Source organism: Mastigoproctus giganteus, chromosome 8 (assembly GCF_048544385.1).
Source record: "Mastigoproctus giganteus isolate SK-2022 chromosome 8, ASM4854438v1, whole genome shotgun sequence".
Lineage (NCBI taxonomy): Eukaryota > Metazoa > Arthropoda > Arachnida > Uropygi > Thelyphonidae > Mastigoproctus > Mastigoproctus giganteus.
In genome coordinates this window covers 79500071-79517994 of record NC_143582.1, presented here as the reverse complement: position 1 = coordinate 79517994, position 17924 = coordinate 79500071, and positions in this window count along the sequence as shown.

The window sequence follows — 17924 nt, the reverse complement described above, 5'->3', positions numbered from 1 at the left end:
CGTCCACCCGCCACCCCACTCTTCTCTCTGGTGAGGCGTTGGGCATGCCACACTGTCATCAGGGGCCATCTTCTCTATTGGCCCCTTTCTTCTGTTTCCTACCCTCCAGTCTTTTTGCCTTCCTCCCTTACTTTTCTCTTGCACAACTTTTTTTTTTTTTTTTTTTTTTAGTTTATATATATATATATATATATTTGTGTGTGGGTGTGTGTGTATATATATTTTTATATACACACACACTCATGCCCCCACAGGTCTAAATCTAAAAACATCAAAATTACTGCCCGACCTATTTGGCCCTAGAACAAGTTATCAGCGAACAACCCTACGCTCTGTTAAAATTACAACCGTTGCTCAAGAAACAGCGATCATCTCATTCTTAAATCTGGTCCTAGCCACTGAAATCCCAGGAAAGTAGGTGGCAGGACCCGCCAGAGTACTCTAGCTACAGTGGTACACCCGGTCAGCCTCCCCGTGGCATGGTGTGGTAACGTCGGGTCCCACTAGGGGCTCGGCGGCTAATAGACCGGAGGAACAAAGGGCACAACACAATACACAGCACATGACCCCCACACACTTCAAATCTCTGGCCCCGATACAATGTACACCCGCGGAGATGGGAGAAATCCCAGGAGCCGTTAGACACTAACATACCTTATACCTTATGTCCAAAGGTATAACAAATATATAAAAGAAAAATGTAAATTTTATATACAAGCAAAAATATTTATTGATTTTAAAAAGCTAAAAACAGCAGACACATTGTCATTGTCGGATAAAATCTGACTGAGTGTATACGGCTCAGTCAGATGATTAAAAGCGGTAAAACAGATATTGCTAAAATCTGGACAATCAATTAAAATGTGTCTCATGGATAAAACTGTGCCACAGGACTCACACATAGGAGGGTCATCAGCCCTCAGCAAAAATGAATGAGTCAAATGACTGTGTCCTATGCGGGTCCGGGCAAGAACAACTTCCTCCTTACGATTCCTGCGCAGACTAGACTGCCAGGGTTCAATTACAGGCTTTATATGATATAATTTATTCGCAGTTTGTCTATTCCACGAATCCTGCCATTGGGAGTGTATTTTCTCGTGTATTATTTGCCTGTAGTCTGTATAGGGGACTAACAGGCAGCGATTATTACTGGGAACTGCTGATTTGGCTGCGGTGTCAGCCAAATCATTTCCACTAATCCCAACGTGGCTAGGAATCCAGCAGAAGCGGATATCATATTCACGTTCACGGAGGAAGTGAATCTTCTGCTGAATGCTAGACAGAACTGGATGAGAATTATATCTCACAGTTATTAAGGCCTGTAAAACACTTAGAGAATCAGAGTATAAAATGAACCGTTGGTATTGGCATTTACTAATGTGATCCAAGGCTAACTCAATAGCGTGCAGCTCTGCAGTAAATATGCTACATTCAGAAGGAATCTGCTCCAATGTAGTGCTGTCTGTAAAGACAGCAATTCAACACAGCAGTCAATATTGTTGAAAATAACGTGTGCTTGTAATACAGTCAGCACAGAGGTGCTCCAGGTTCTGGTGGGAGTCTTGCCACTGGAAATCATCAGATGTCGCCTGACATACTACATAACGAAAGAAATTAACATTACCTTCTTGGGGCATACAATAGAACCGGCAAACAGAGGGAAACAAGAGAAAGCACGATTGCAGGCACACCTGAAACAAATGGGGCAGACTAGATGGTCCACCTTGCACAAGGGCGAGGTAACAAGGAAATTCGTCCCCCTTGTAGAAAAAACTTACCCGAAGTTTCCTGCGTGGCTCCACTCAGGCCTCTACTCAACTAGAAATGATGAAAGAAAGTGCAGCTTAGCTGCCAAATGGTGACCTGAAGAGGACATCCTAGTCCCCTTCATCTTTGAATTACATTTCCCTGGGGGGGTTGTTTTTCCCCATTTCCTCCCCTCCTTGCCACCCCCACTTTCCCCTCTGGTGGGGCATGGGCATGCCCCACTGAAACCTGGGGTCGCCTTTTCTATTGGCCACATACTTCTGCCTTTCCCCCCCAGTCTTCAGTCTCCCTACCCTCTCCATCTATACACTAGTGAAAGTCCCACACACCTAAATTTAAACATGTCGAAATCACCTTTCGCCCTTTTCAAATTCAAGCAACATTTGAAAAAAAAAAAAAAAAATTTTTTTTAGGTCCTAGCCACTGAAATCTCAGAAAACTAGGTGGCAGGACCAGCTAGAGTAACTGTACTGGGTGTTCCTGGTCTGCTTCCACATGGCAAAAGTGGGGCATGTTTGGCCTCAGCAGGGATCCTGTGGCTAAATGACCAAATGAACAACAGTACACAACATCACACAAATACAAAGCCCACACACTTTTAAATCTTTGGCATTCCCAGCGAACTGGTACACCCACAATGAAAGCAATGCGGAGACGGAGGAAACCCCTGGTTCCACTAGACATCAATACACTTTACACTTTATTAAGCAGAGCTGAGGGAACCCCCGGAGCCACATTACAATTAACACTATTAAAGTGTCTTATCCAACATCTACCTGTACCTCACATCTACAGTATTGCCACCATAAATATTTTTGAGACGAGTATGGATTTTGATAGGCATCACTTCAATTCAATTACCACTCTTTGCTTGATATGTATCTGTAACATCCACCATTTTGAACTGTTCGTGTGCTGCACTCATGAGATCGATCACAGCACCACTCAGTACGTGAAACTAGAGACCTCTAGTGATATGATCTATGGTGCCACATTTGAAAGCAAAAAATTAGGAGGCATTGCTTTTATACCAGTCCTCGTATCTTAAGTTTGTTTCTATCCAAGTGATATAAAAAGTATGATATATTACTCTAGAATTACTGCTGCTCAGATGAAAGACCTTGCATTTTCCAATGTTATAATCAGCTACTTTTTTCAGCCCATCCAAATAATTTATTTGGGTTTATCAAAAATGTAAAGCAAATTATTGTCACTGTAAAAAAAAAAAAATTGTATTTCAGTTAAATTTTTTGTTTCATTTTGACTATTATGACTTATGTGTATAGTGACTGGTGATAAAATTACTTGTTTACCCATAGCTTGTCATTATCAATTTTAAGATGATAATGCCAGATGAGTTACTCTGTATCATCAGCAAACTTGAACATTGAACTTGAAATACCTATATGAATACTATTAATAAATATTATAAACAGTAAGGGGCCCAGTGTCAGACTTTGCAGCCCCCAACTCATAACATTGATCTATGAAGAGCAATGGCCATTTATAATCAGTCACTACCTCCAGCCAATTAAATAACCTTCTATTTAAATAACTCAGCCCAATGCCACATTTTTGCAATGTATCAAAAGTCATTCATGTGGAACTTGCATCAACAGCTTCACTGAAATTTAAGTAAATAACATCCAAATTTTTCTTTGCATCAGTTCTTGATTAACAATTTCATAATTAGATTAGTCTGACTAGAATCTTCCCTTAACCTGGTTGTAGTGGCAGATAATTTGACAGGTGTGCATTAAGTGTGAAAATTTTCACACACTTAATGGTGAGTGTGCAAAAATGAAAGAGAACAAGACCGATGTTTCTATTTTATGTCTAAAACATTTTTTTGCACGTTTCGGCAGAATTAATTTTTTTTGAGAAAGTGAATGGTGTAAAACACAGCCTTTTTTTATTAAAACTTAAAAAGTAATCATTTTGTGTGCCCTAACCATCACATTAACAAATGTGATTCTCTTATAATTTCATTTCTATTCAGATGATCCTGTATTGCATTCTTAACTAAGGACTTCATAATCTTTCCTGGAATAGAAGTCAAACTCAAAAGTCTGTAGTCCCATTTCATCCTTTGAATTATATTTGTGGATAGGAGATGCATTTGCATATCTCCAATCTATAGGGACTTCACTTGAATCTAAGAATGCACCCATTAAACAGTTAATGGTTTGATGACCTCCTTTCCAACTTCCTTAAATAAAATTCAAAAGATTACACCAACACTTGTTCTGTTCATTTTTAATTATAATAATTATGCTCCCAGACCCTTTTCAGTTATCATAAAACCATTAAACTCCCAGTTAATTTTAGCTAAACCACTGGTATCCTCAAGTTTAATAAAAAAATAATAAAAAAAATAAAAAAAAAACTTCCTCATATTTTCATGTGGATGCAGAATATATTTATTCAGCTTACCAGCAACCAGTTCGGGTTGTTCGATACTATTATCACAGATATTAGCATTAGCATTAGTAGAGGCATATGATGCAAGAAAGCAAGCTTATTCAGCATCAGCCAAAAAAAAAAAAAAAAAAAAAAAAACCAACCACTACTCCCATTTCAACCCTCCGTTCGTTCGAAATACCTGTCCAGCTGAGCCTTAAATTTATTTAGGCTATCAACTTCAACAACAAGCGATGGGAGTCTATTCCACAAACCAACTGCCCGCTGGCTAAAGGCAAATTTCCGCACATCTATCCGACATCCGTCCTTCCTCAATTTGAATTTATGCCCTCTCAGGTGATTATTCTGAGCAAGAGGAAGAATCCCATCGGCATTGAGCATGCTCAAGCCATTCAAAGCCTTATACACCTCTATCAGATCACCTCGCCGATGCCTAGTCTCCAGGCTCTGTAATTTGCAAAACTTAAGCCTTTCTTCGTAAGAGCAACCCTTTGTTCCATTCACTAATCTTGTTGCCCTTCTCTGTACTCATTCGAGCAGCTCTACATCCTTCTTGAAATGAGGCCTCCAGACCTATATACAGTACTCAAGGTGTGGCCTGACCAATGCCTTATACAAGGGAATAATCACATCCTTATCCCTGCTAGAAAAATTCCTGTATATCATTGACAAGACACCATGAGCTACTCTTGCAGCTCGTCTGCACTGCTCAGAGAACTTCATATCTGCCTGCACAATTACCCCCAGGTCCTTTTCATTCTCTACCACTGTCAGCGTAGTACCACAGAGTTGATACATTGATCTGGGGTTACTGTTTCCCATATGTAGTACTTTACATTTGTCAATGTTAAACTTCATTTGCCACCTCTCAGCCCATCTGCTCAACCTTTCCAGATCCTGTTGCAGCAGCATAGTATCAGTAGTGTCCTTAACAACCCTGACAACCTTGGTATCGTCTGCAAACTTGGACATTAAGCCTGATACACCATCATCAATATCATTTATAAATACAGAAAACAACAATGGACCCAACACTGAACCCTGAGGAACTCCACTAATAACATTAGTCCACGTTGAGCAGTGTCCATTGATTACCACTCTCTGTCTTCTGCCACTCAAACATCCCTTTATCCATAGCAGCAATTTGCCTCCAATGCCACACTTCTCCAATTTGTGCAGCAGTCTTCCATGCGCAACAGTATCAAATGCCTTTCTAAGATCCAAATATATAATATCAAAGTTATTCCCTGCATCCAGTTCTTTTGTGACTACATCATAGTATCCAATCAAATTGGTCAGACAAGACCTGCCCTTAACAAAACCATGCTGTGTCTGAGCTATAACTGAATTCTTGTCCAGATGATCCTGCAGTGCTTCTTTAACCAGTGCCTCCATTAATTTTCCTGGAACCGAAGTTAAACTAACAGGTCTATAATTACTTGTGTCAGCCTTTGATCCTCCTTTGTGAATTGGGGTTACATTTGCACATCTCCAGTCCATGGGTACCACCCCTGAGTCCAAAGAAGCTCTCATAATTATGGCTAGGGGTTTGCTTACTTCCTTTGCTGCCTCCTTTAATATAACTGGATAGATCCCATCCACCCCTGGTGCCTTTTTTATGTTTATCCTCAGCAATTTCTCCTCCACTTTCCTCTCAGTTATTAGAAAATAATCTAGCTCACTGCCAATGTTTACTTCACCTACGACATTCCCCTTCCTGAATAACTCCTCATGTGTGAATGTAGATGCAAAATACTCGTTTAGATTGTTAGCCACCTGAGCAGGATCCTCAACTGTTGAACCATCAACATCCAGTGGACCAATCTGATTCATCCCTTTCCTTCTTGAGTTTAAATAGGTAAAGAACTCTTTTCTGTTTTTCTTTGCGTCCTTTGCCAAGGATTTCTCATAATCTGCCTTTGCCTGCCTAATCTCCTTTGTGACTTGGTTACAGACCAACTTATATCTATCATAGGCTTCCATGTCACCCGTTAATTTGTATGTATCCCATGCATTTTTCTACTCTGCCATATGTCTCATTAGTTCATCTGACAACCATTTAGGCCTGAACCTTGAACAATATTTCTTGGTTGGTATATGTAAAGCCTGGTAGCTTCCAAGATTAGTTCCTTGAATGCTTCCCATTTTGAATTTGCTGTTGGTAACATCATCAGTTGGTCCCACTGTATAGAATTTAAATACTGTCTCAGACCATCATAGTCGCCTTTACGAAAGCAAAAACCCTTCCCTTTGCCTCTGATGGTAGTTACCTCCTTGAGTAAATCCCACTTCAGCACACTGTGATCACTGCCACCCAGTGGTTCCTTTATCTGCAGATTCCTAATGCATGAAGAATCACTACTGATAATCAGATCAAGAGTATTACTCCCTCTAGTTGCCTCCCGAACATGCTGGTGTAGAAAACAATCATCCAATAAATCCACAAAAGCCCTGCTAGTGTGTGAGTGACCAACCCACAAATTCCAGTCAATATCTGGGAAATTAAAATCCCCCATTATAAGACTCTCTGATTTACTGGCCCATTCTATTTCCCTGTACAGTATCTTATTATACTCATCAGAGTCATTAGGCCTATAGCACACTCCTACTCTCAATTTTGATTTACCTATGCTTATGTCACACCAAACTGACTCGACACTGCCCTGTCCATCAATGTCGACCAGCTTCACTTCCTTGGATTTTATGTGTTTTTTAACTAATAGCATAACCCCTCCTCCCCTCCTGTCCTGTCTACCCTTTCTATATACATTGTACTCCCCAAATTCCAGTTCTGCATTCCTTATATCTGTGTGACACCACGTCTCTGATATCCCAACAATATCTGCCTTTGATGTTTTGAGCAATACCTCAAATTCATCAAATTTATTTACTAAACTCCTAGCATTGGTGTACACGCAAGTATACCTGCACTTGTTTCTATTCTTAGCTACCCTAACACAACCCATGTGTTTACTTGTATCACAATGAGTTCCAGCAGTCTCTGAAATATCCTGCATCTTGTTTTTCAGGCTTCTGCTCATTCCAATAGAAGCAGTGCAAGAATCTCTTTCACCTCTGCCAGTGGCTACTGTTAATCCATTAGTCTTTGTCTCCCCCCAAGCTAGCAGTTTTCCGACCCACCTAACACTGCCTCGATAGCATCAGCAAATATTCTTGCACCCTTTCTATTTAAGTGTATCCCATCCCTGTAGAAGCAATCTCTCCTGTTAACAAGTACATTCCAGGCTGAAAAAAATTCTACCCCTTGAGCCTTGCACAATCTTTCCAGGGCCGAATTGATCGACAAGGCTCTCATCATATACTCCCTCCTATCGTGTCTGGGCAGAATTGCAGACACTTTCAAATTTAACCCTACTTCACGGCTTTTTATCAACAGTGACCTGTACTTGTTAAGTAATTCCGCTGGTCTCCTAATCTTAATGTCATTAGTGCCAACGTGTACAACTATATCACCTTTTGTGCCCTTAAAAGATGATATCTGCTCTACAACGTCATCAACCCTTGCCCCTGGCAGACATACCCTGGTCCTGTTCCACCTATCCTTTTTACAAAGCATGTTCCCCGTTTCCCTGACAATAGAGTCACCAACAACTACTAGTTCCTGTGGGACCAGCGCATTCTGCCTTGGGGGCTGCCTCTGTGTTGCAAGATGACCAAGTGCAAGCTCTGGCGTTGATGTGGGCAGCTGAGAGCTTGATGGGCCCCTCAATTTATTTCCTTCGAGGGCATCCACCCTGTCCTTCAAGGTCTCATATAGGCCCATAACAACGCCGAGTTGTCACCTAATTTCCTTGCCCTCCTTGCATCGTGCACACACAAAGACATCCCCCATGGCAGTATCATGTCCCGTACCCGATTGCTCCGCAAACATCAAGCAAACAGTGCATATTAAAAGGCTGTGATTCAGAGGGCAACTGCCCCCCTCAGTTCTCCCCTGAGTCACAGCACTCCCATTAGCTTGAGCCTTTTGCTTTGCTGCTCTGGTCAGAGCCATGATTTCGATTTAAATGTCAGTAAAATTACAATTTCAGAACAAAATTAAAACCTTAAACTTGTATCTTAACACAGTTATAACGCTATATTTATTTTTCAGTATCGAGTGTTATCTACTAGTTCCGTTTATATAACTTCCGTATCAAGTATGTATTAATTATTTGTTACGTTTGTACTCTAAGTCGTTATATATATATATAGTTAAAAGAACAATTTAATTGACAATGAAGTTCAACAAGATTAATAGATCTACTGATTAATTGACAATATTATATTATGCACTATACTATACAAAGCTAATGCTATCGAATTCCGGATATGCTGTATCGCGTTTCAGTAACGAGTGTTATCTACGAAGTCCCTTTATATAACTTCCGTATCAAGTTATGTATTAATTATTTATTTTTACTAATTATTTATGTTCCGTAACCTAAGTGGTTATATGTATAGTTAAAAGTACAATTTAATTGCCAATGAAGTTCGACAAGATTAACAGAGTTACTGATTAATTTTCACGTAACAATGGCGGCTGTTTATGAACGGTAAACACGTGTATTTGATACCCTTTCCGATACTATGTAATACCTACAAATCTCTATCTAAGTTACTTTAACTTTAAGTACCGTAAATAGGAATATAAAGCTATCAACGTGGCCAATATGGTTGATTACTTTCCTTTTAATACTATTCTTTGCTAGTGCTAACTGGCACTAGTAAATTCTATTATGTAACTTTTAGAACCTTTAATTTAATTTTAATGTAGACTAATTCATATTTACTATAAGATTCAAAGTTCCCTTATAATCATTCCATGTACCTTTCTTCTTTGCCACTCATTACAGCAGACTGTATAAAACATGAATAAAAAAAAATGACAAATGTATACTGAAATTAATTTACATACCTCACTGACAGTATGCTATTATAACGTTCTAATGACATATTCTTGCTCTAGATACTATATTTATACTAATCGTATAGCTGTTCAATACCACTTCCTCGTGTACCACTGAGTGTGACATTCGGCCCAATCCTTGAATAATAACTGTTCCACATGGTCATATTGTTCCATATACAGCTATTCAGTTCTTCATTAACCATCATTTCTCATTTATTAACATTTATTTTGCATTTTAAGTATGATTTTTAAATGAACAATGGGTGTTAAAAGTGAATTAAAAGTAAAGAGGTCATGGGAAATCATGACATTGAAATTGGCACTGATTATGACAGTTTTGAGTAATTGATAAGCCTCACACAATGGAAGAGTGCAGAATCACCAGCAACACTCATAGGGGTGAACTTTTATAACCTTCATGAGTGAGATAACAATAAGAGCAATGATGCTTGTAGCACATTAAACCGAAAAGTGCTCAATTGTCTTATATGCCACATGATCATAATTTAGAGAATATGAAAAAGCTCTATATGTATGGAATGAAGATCAGTCTGAGAAAAAAAATAAGTTTTAAGTACTGCAGTAATACATGTGAAAGTGAAGAGGTTCTACAAGTACTGTTTTTAAACCTTGGAGGAAGGGCTGATTTTAACACTTTAAAAGTTGGGGGGGGGGGAGAAACCAGCTTCAGCAAATCACAGTATCACTGCAATAGCTTCGAGCAATGTTCATTTGTGAGATTGGTTACTTGCTAAAGCAAGTGTTTAATGCTGAATAAGGATTTGTCTATTCTATACCTTTCAGAACCTTTATTTTAAGGTCTCAAATGTAGCAAAAAAGTACAAAGGAGCCCTTTCTCAAAACTTGGAAGGAGAAAGTGAATAATTTTTCAGGTTTCCCTTCAGTTACTTGTGGAATGCAGTGTGTTATGGAAATTGCATGTTATATCAGAGATAAGGGGATGGTTAACATGCAACCTGCTAATAACAGGAAATTCCATCAGTCACATGTGAAAAATTTAACCAAAGAGAACTTTCAGGAGCTGATACAGTAGATGAGGAGAATGTGGTAGGATAATTCAAAATGACTCTTGACAACATTACTCAACATTGGCAGTGTTGACTGTTTCCAATCTTGCCACTCATTGTCATCGAAATCTGTTCCAACCAGAGGACTTTATGTGGCACTATGACAGTACAAAACAGTCTTTCTGAACTATCAATTCCTTTGTTCAACAGTGACAAGCTTTCAGGCTATAAGTTATCCAATCTGGTTGGCTTAGCAACATAATGGCAGCTCCATTTGCATTTAATCAGAAACACAGCTGCCTTCCTACTAATTAAAAAATTATTTAATTAGTAGGGAGGCACTATACTAGTGGAATTAATTAATTTTAAAATATTAAGAGATATGAAATTGTAATAATACAAAATGAGAAAGTCAGCAAGTTGCAAAGTAAAGAAAGGAAAGAAACAGGAAACAGACCCAAACAGCATTTATTTTTCAATATGACACCAAAAACATTTATATACTTTCATTATTTCAGAATATATCATATTATTTTTATTATTATTATTTATATACAGTAAGTGCCGGTTATAATGATCACTGGTTATTAGAATCAGCCGCTCAACAGAATCAAATTTCAAAGAACCAATCCAAATCAATAAAATGCACTGTACTTTCATCGTTTACTAGAATCACATTTTTGGTTATAAGAATAAATTTTGAACACCTCTGCGATATTTTTGTTTCTAGAGGTCACAACCATAAAACAATAAAAACAATTTGCAGTTTCCAGTTTATTTGGCTTTTCTGTTAGTGCAATAAACAAGTAGTAAACTCGATCTTATTCATTTGCGATAATTCCAAAAGCTGGAATTCTGTATTTTCACATTATTATGGTGAAATGTGTTTCCCCTTTGCTGAAATCTCCTCTTCATTTCTATATCTAAACTTCGTCTCACTTGCATGTGTCGTGTTAGTTCCAATCTGTGTGTACCATGTGCTTTGTTATTGATTGACACTTATCTTTTTTACTGTGTTTGAATGAAAAGATAAGTTACGAATTATAGAAACGTACGATAAATTAAACTTAGGGAATATGTCTCAAAGGGAAACGGCAGTAAAATCAGGAGTGCCTCAGTCATCTTTATCTAAATTGTTAAAATCACATCACACATTAAACACTAATGAGATTAATGAAACCAGAAAAAGGAAGCGTGAAGGGAAATGGCAAACAGTAGATGAAGCTCCGTTCGTTTGGTTCAAACAGGCCAGCTCATTTAATGCGCCAATCAATCGTAGCATTCTTCTTCAAAAAGCTAATAATTTTGCTAAAAAACTACATGAAGAGTTTAAGGCGATGGACGGATGGCCGACAAGGTGGAAGGAGAGGCATGATATTGTTTACAAAAAACTTCACGAAGAAAAACAGGATTCCGATTGTTCTGCTGCTGACACCTGGTTGAAAACCTCTTGGCAAACTGTGTTAAGCTCTTATAATTCTGAAGACATTTTTAATACAGATGAAATAGGGTTGTACTACAGGGCTATCCCAGACCACTGCATGATTTTTAAAAATTCCTCTGTGTCTGCAGGAAAGAAGATCAAGGACAGGATTACAGTTCTTTTAACATGCAACATGACCAGAAAAATCAAGATGAAGCTGTTAGTTGTTGGCAGGAGTAAATCACCTAGATGTTTTAAAGGAGCAAAACAGCTGCCTGCTGAAAATGCAATAATACCAATGCTTGGAAGGCAGCTTCTTTATTGAAGATTATCTTTGTAAATGGGATTTGAAATTGGATAAGAAAAACAAAAAAATTGCATTGGTTTTGAACAACTGCCCAGCTCATCCAAAGTTGACTTTCAAAAACATTGAATTGGTTTTTCTACCTTCAAATACCACATCACTGATTCAACCTCTTGACCAGGGAATAATAAAAACCTTTAGGACCTTTTATAGATCAAATATGAGGCAAATAATCATCCAGTCTATAGATGAACGTTTGTTAACATCATCCCATATTGCAAAGCAGATAACTGTTCTAGATGAACTTCATATAACAATGAACGAAGTTTCCGAAATTTCATTTCAAAATATGTGGATTATTCATTCATGATGGGCAACTAAGTCACGATACTGATCACACTGAAAAGCCTAAAGACATGGTGAACAGGAGTTTAATGATTGGGTGGACATAGATGGTGATCTACAAGTTACTACAGCTTTAACAGATGAAGAAATTGCCCAGAAGAAATAACTGATAATTTTGCCGAGGAGGAGGAAAATGAAGATGAACCCGAACGAATTCCAGTTACAAATGGCAAACTCGTGAAGCTATAGCTGTCCTGAGGAGAGCGTTGGAAGAAACTGGTGCAAGTGATTGTGAATATAGACTGTTATACAATATTGAAAAATCTATAAATAGACTTTGTAGGGATAATTTAAAGCAATCTAAAATAAGTGACAATTTTAAATTATAATCATATTACAAGGTGTTATGTTTAATTGACATGTATATTAATTAAGCTATGTACATAAGTATAAATTTATTTTTATTTTGTTTGGAATGCAAAAATCGGAAGAAAATTGCGATTTTTACATATCTTTTAATTGATAATAAACCTTTGGTAATAAAGTGTAAATTTGTGCTTTATATCCTTATTTTTATAGTCTCTGGATAATATTTGTCGATTTTCATTTATTATCATTGTTTATTAGAATCAAAATTCAATTTGCAAACGTGATCACTATAACCGGCGCTTACTGTACTTTCATTATTTCAGGATTTATCATATTCTGAAAATCTGTTATGTAGAAAATTCTGAAAATCGTTGACAAACTGTTCTTTAAATGGACCAAACAAGCAGAAATTACCAAGGGAAAGGTCAGACTAGTAGGGATGATGGTGATCAAGAAGTTCCCACCCCAAATCATTAATGGTCTATTTAATTGCATGTGCTGTATGCAACATTGCACATTGTCATATAACAGCGGTATGCATTCCAATAGGCTGTTTTTGGTGAATTTTGTCCCTAAGTTCTTTCAGAAGGATGAAACAAAATATGTATATAAATATATACTGTATATAGCAGCATTTGTAGTATTTTCAAGGTTTTGATATTGCACAAGAATGCCATGACAGTACCAGAACAAGTCACAGTTACAATCTGTAATGAACTGTATGATAAAAATTCTTTGTTGGGGGTGAACCAGGATATGTCCACTGCACTTGTACATATTTGGATACAGGTTGAAAGTGGTTAATCCACATTTCATCTCATGATTCCATTTCTGACAGTGAAGAGATTAAGACAGTGCAGAGATTAAAAACAATATGCATCACTGAATCACAGTCCAGAATTTGATAAAACAAGAACAAGTGTATAAATGTATATCTAGCAAAGGCACAACACTCCAGAACTGCATTCTGGCACTTTGTTCCCAAACTTTTCTTCCACACTAATGGTAACTAAAGCACATCACATGCTGCCATGGATAAATTATGCATCATCATCATCATGAAATACAATAAACTACATTTTAAAGTTCTTTGCTTTGTTCTTTTTTTTATTATTATTATTATTTTTTTCTCATTCTGTTCAATTACACAGCATTGACTAAACTGATAGTATGAACCAATACTCTTGACTTCTGACTCTTGTTTTCTTTCTCTCTCTCTCTCTAATTGTTTTCGTTTTAATTTCTGGAGAGTATCATACGGGAGTTTTCTACGTATCATATTGAGGTAAACTTCTCTTATTCTTTTACAAGTATTGACTAATACAAAATCTTTATGTCCACAACTTAGTTGAAGCACCCTATGCCAGCTTGTACAAATCAACTGGCACAAAACAGTCACATACCCCAGGGGCTCATATCTGGTGAGTATGGGCTTGGCACACCCAGTGTCCTGAGCTGGATATGATCATTCTTCTCTCTCTTGGTGACTCCCTTCTACTTCTGACTCTTGTTCTCTCTCTCTCTCTCTCTCTCTCTCTCTCTCTCTCTCTCTCTCTCTCAGGGTAATTCAGAAATTTTTTTTTGGCTGGTGCAGCATAAGCCTCAGGCTTCCTTGCACCATATAGCTAATAATAATAATTGCTCAACAAATGCGAAGCAAGCTAGTATTTACAAACAACTTCTCTTTAAAAAAAAATGACATACTTACATATATAAAATAACCTCACCTTCTTTTAACAACAAACAATGCAGAAAAGACTAATTGATAATGATGATCTCAGTGCGAGCCATTAATGCTACTCATAAAAATATAATAATAAAATTAAAATATTCAAAATAAAATCATTATTATAAAATCAATTTGCATAAAAATACCTACCAAAATATAATATATTATACATTAAGTCCATTTATATAATTTCTAGCTAATTCAAACACATATGGGCTCTATGTCAGACTAAACAAGAGCAGAGCTGCCTAACTTTAGCTTTTAAGAGTATATCATTAAATTCAGTACACCATAACTGAAAAAAATAATATTTTCTTTTTTTTTTTTTTTTTTTATGAAAAACACAAACACAAGAGGTATTAGAACCTATAGTACTTAGTACCGTGCTTGGGTTGGAGGTTGAGAAGATGAAAGAAGATATCTGTTGACATTAGACTCGAACTTCTGTAGACTGTAATTTTCAGGAAATACATATGAAGGAAGGTTGTTCCCGAAAATGGCAGTTGAATGAATCAACGAGGAAGATGAAAAGTTGGTTCTGTGAGTTTGAAGTAGAACAGTAAATGGATGTTGGCTGGTGATGGCATGTGTTCGGACTGTTTTGTTTTGAAAAAGAGAGCGGAAATTATAGAAACCAATTCAGAAGAACGGTGCCCATGTAAGTATCTGTAGAAAAGGCATGCGGCAGAAAAGTACATCTATGAGACAGAAAGTGGAGAGACACTGTTAGAGATGAGTCATTAATTAATCTAACTGCCCTCTTCTGAATGGAATCTAGAAGCCCGAGAGAGGTTTTAGGGGCAACGCCTGAGATGTGGGAACAATATTCCATGGTAGGACCGATTTGCGATTTGTACAGAGTGAACAACTGTTTGGAAGAATAGTAACGCTGAGAGCGAAAGAGAAAATCAAGTTTTTTAGATGCAGAGGAAGCAATATTTGTAATGTGCTTGTGCCAGGAGAGATTAGAAGTCAGGGTTCCCCAAAAGAGATATATCATCTTGCCTAGAAATCTGTGTGTGTCACCAAGGATAAACATAAGAGCAGAAGAATCCTTTTTGGGAGATATAAGAGAAGACTGAGTTTTAGAAGGATTGAAATCAACTAAGTTGTCTTTGCCCAACTGGCATAAAAATTGGTAGTGGATATTCGAGAACTTGAAGCTGATTGAGAGCAGGGCAAGGTTTCTCGAATTGGAAAGCAATGTGCTATCATCAGCAAAACTATGGATAGAATTTCCGGTCAATGGAAGAAGGTCATTAATATACAAGAGGAAAAGAGTGGGGCAAAGAACTGAACCTTGGGGGACACCAGCATTAGTGGAGAAGTTAGAGGACAGAAAGCCATCTACCATCACCCTCAATGAGCGATCAGACAGAAAACCAGATAACCAATTACAAAAAACAGTTGGCAAACCATAAGATGGAAGCTTGTTTAGAAGACATTTATGCCAAACACGATCGAAAGCCTTTGAGATGTCAAGAGCAATTGCTTGTGTTTCACCAAACTTTTGCATTGAATTCGTCCATAAATGGGTAACATAAACCAAAATATCACCAGTGGATCGACACTGATGGAATCCATACTGGCGATCGTTGATCAGACGGAAGGTTTCTAGGTAGTTTAAGAGTTAGCGGTTAATTGATTTCTCCATTACTTTAGAAAGAGTAGAAGTAATTGCAATAGGACAATAATTGGATGGGAGGGATTTGTCACCCTTTTTAGGAACTGTCTGGATATGAGCAAATTTCCAAGAAGAAGGAAAAACACCTTTGGAATAAGAAAGTGAAAAAGGTGGCAAAGAACAGGAGTAAGTTCAGGAGCACAGGTTTTGAGAAGTACAGGTTTTGTAATGTCAAGTGGAGAAATACCATCAGGACCTGGAGCTTTCTGAGCATAGTTTCATCAAAATCCTTCCGACATCCTTTTGACGGAAGACCACAGGAGGCATTGAATGCAGTGTGTTGAGAATGGTGGGAGGTGTTTTACCAAGATCATTAATACATGAGTTGGAAGAAAAATGGGATGCTAGCAGGTCAGCTTTATCCTTAGCTGAAGTGACAACAGAACCATCTGGTTTTGACAGAGGTGGGAGCAGAGATGGGCAAAAGTTGTGGCTTTGGCAAGAGACCAGAATGCTCAGCACCCATTAGGGCAAGACGCAAGTTTTCTACTCTTAGCCTGTTCCAAATCTAGTTTGGACTGATTTATAACTGCTTTACAATTGTTGCGAGCTTTGGTGTAGGCAGAAAATGAAATTGAAGAATTGGAAACAAGCCAATTACGATATGCAACATTCTTCTCTTGAACAGCCTTAGCACATTTATTTTTTATTTTATTTTTTTTTTTTAATTTGGTAGTTGTTGGCGCACCGGCTTCTGTGGCCATATTGCACCTCCTAAGGTTTTTGCAGTACTTTGATCCAAGCCCGAGGCGGGAATCGAACCCGCGACCTTTGGGTTGCCGGGCAGGTACTTTACCCACTCGGCTAGCCCGGTCGGCGCACATTTATTGGAAAACCAAGGTTTAGATAGAGGACGAGATTTTAAGGTAGAGTGTGGAATAAATGATTCCATCCCTACAAGAATAATTTCACTGATACGATCTGAGCAAACATTAACATCAGAAGTTTTGAAACATTAATCTGACCAAGGAAAAGAAGAAAAGAAATCTCTTAGGTCATTCTATTTTGCTTTCTTGTAATGTCAAACAACATGAGGTTGGGAATAGCCACGAGATAAAGGTTCCACTGGAGAAGAGACAATCACCAAGTTGTGATCTGAGGTGCTTAAAGTGACCACTCACTTCGACCATGTACTTAGAAGGGTTGTTTGTGAGAAAAAGATCAAGCACATTGGCTGTATGGTTAAGATTGTCCGGTATTCTGGTAAGTAAATAAACAATCTGTGCGAGGTCATTAGTAATTGAAAAAGCCTCAATTCAGCATCTCAACCAGCTGGGTCTGTGTAACTAGAGAACAGAAGCCAGCTGGAGTTGTGAAGATTAAAATCACCAAGGAAAATTACCTCACTGTTAGGAAAGTTGGACTGGAGAAAGTCAAGTTGCAAAGAGCTCCAAGTGATTAGTGGAGTTGGGACAATGGTAGAGACAACAGACGAATTTGACAGAATGAGGTGGAGAGATTTTAAGCCAGAGAAAATCAAAAAGAGGAGATTCAAAATTACCAAGTCTTTGACAGGGAATATCGGAACAGATATATGCATAAGTACCACCTTTGAGGCGAAAAGAATCATACAGCGAATAATTTTGGCAACTGAGATGAGCAGTAGTTGAATCAACCAATAACTGAGATTCTTTCAGAAAAAGTACATGGAGTTTGGCAGACTGCAAGTGGAAATGGACATCATTGAGATTAGAACTGAGACCTTGTATATTTGTGAAATGAACTAGGAAGTGTTTGAGAGGTTTGGATCTTTATGCAGATAAGCCTACTCTATTAGTTTGACAATTCATGGTGTATTCAATTAAAAATGAAGATTGATGCAATAAAGTATCATATGTTTAAGAGTGGAAATATTCTATATAACATTGGGGTAAATACACCATAGAAAACTCTTAAATGAAAAAACTATGTTTGTAGTTTGAAGGGGCATCATTTTATCTGT